Source organism: Propithecus coquereli, unplaced genomic scaffold (assembly GCF_000956105.1).
Source record: "Propithecus coquereli isolate 6110/MARCELLA unplaced genomic scaffold, Pcoq_1.0 Scaffold209, whole genome shotgun sequence".
Lineage (NCBI taxonomy): Eukaryota > Metazoa > Chordata > Mammalia > Primates > Indriidae > Propithecus > Propithecus coquereli.
Genome location: NW_012145967.1, coordinates 4,842,455 through 4,844,128, shown reverse-complemented (window position 1 = coordinate 4,844,128; position 1,674 = coordinate 4,842,455). Strand labels below are relative to the sequence as shown.

Here is a 1,674-nt window from a genome sequence, read left to right as displayed (position 1 = left end):
CAAAGCAAACAAAAATCAATAAAGATATAAAATATTTGAAACAAGATAATCAACAAAATTGAACTAATTGACATGTAGAGAACATGTATCTAACATCTATAGTATACACATATTCTCTCACATGTAATCAGAATATTTACAAGTTTGATCTCATGTTGAACTAAACAAGTCCTCACATTTTACAGTTCTCGGACTACAGTGTAATTAAAGAAGAAATCGATAGCACAAAGATAACTATAAAATATCCAAATACTGGGAAATTAAGAAAAATACTTCTAAGCAATCCACAGGTCAAAACAGAAACCACAAGGAAAGTTAGAAAATATTTGAATTCATCGATGATGAAAATAAAATGTATAAATATTTGTGGGGTGTAAGACTATCAGAAGAATTTCAGCAGAAACCTTGCAGACCAGAAGGGAGTGGGCTGATATGTTCAAAATGCTGAAAGAAAAAATTCTGCCAACCAAGAATACCACACCCAGCAAAACTGTCCTTCAAAAATGAAGACCATTATCCTAAGTGAAGTATCTAAAGAATGTAAAAACAAACACCACATGTACTCACTATTAAATTGGAACTAACTGATGAGCACACATGTGCACAGAGGGAAGTAAATCTCAAAGGAAATCAAGCAGGCGAAGGAGGACAGAGGGGAGGGGTGAAAACCTACCTAATGGGTACAGTGAACACTATCTAGGTGATGGGCACACTTTTAACCCTGACTTGAACATTCTTACAAAAACAATCCATGTAACCAAAAACCAAACGCCCATAATACTTTTAATTTTTTTTAAAAAAATGAAGGAGACATAAATACCTTTCTATGCAAGTGAAAACTGAGGAAGTTCATCACCTCAGACCTTATAAGAAATGCTAAAGGGAGTCCTTCAACTTGAAAAGAAAGGACCTTAAACAGCACCAGGGAAGCACACAAAAGTATAAATTCATTGGTAACAAATCACCAAGTTTCTCCCCAACAAGAGCACAGCCCCCAGAGTACACTGCACCTTTCTGGACAACAGCACCAGGACACCCAGCCCCTGCAGGCTGCGTACTACTGCCAAATGGCACCTTCAGTCTGTGCCACTTCCCTTACTACAGGAAAGAAGCACAGCCCCACCTAGAAACCTTCTGGTCCCAGGGAAGCTCCTCAATGTCCCCAAGAACATGGAAGTTGTCATCATGTGCAAATCCTTGTGGAGCACATGATCTTCGACAATCCTCATGGCCATATAAAGGGAAAGTGAAGTCGAACTTAAAATTCAGAAGTCAAAGAGCAAAAGTAGGTATTTTGTAATTCCAGCAGTCACAAGAAGATTGGCCATAATTTGCAGGATACTTTACAGACCTTCTCCTTCATGGCTGGGTATAATTTGCCTGCCGTTCCTTACCAAATCAGATGTTCTAAAATGCCAAGACTGAAGACAACTTGCTAACTACAGAGAAGCACCTGTGTGTGAAGCGCTTACCTGTAGTATCAGCTGTTTCTTATTAAATCTTTGTTTTTTTTTAAATAGAATTTGTAGCTATGATAAAACTGTTGGGCTAACACAGTAACCCTAAGGCAACAACTATCCAATTGACAAGACCCTAAAATGATTCATCTCTTTCTATGTAAACATCATCTTTCTTATTATAACTTTTTTCTATAGTTCCATATGAAACACTACC

The 1,674-nt window shown here is 37.5% G+C and overlaps 1 protein-coding gene across 1 annotated transcript in view; it reads right to left on the bottom strand.

Annotated features, from left to right (window-relative positions):
• GLB1L3 (galactosidase, beta 1-like 3) overlaps window positions 1-1,674 on the bottom strand; it is a 52,404-nt gene that overhangs the window by 9,416 nt on the left and 41,314 nt on the right. The window lies entirely within an intron of this gene.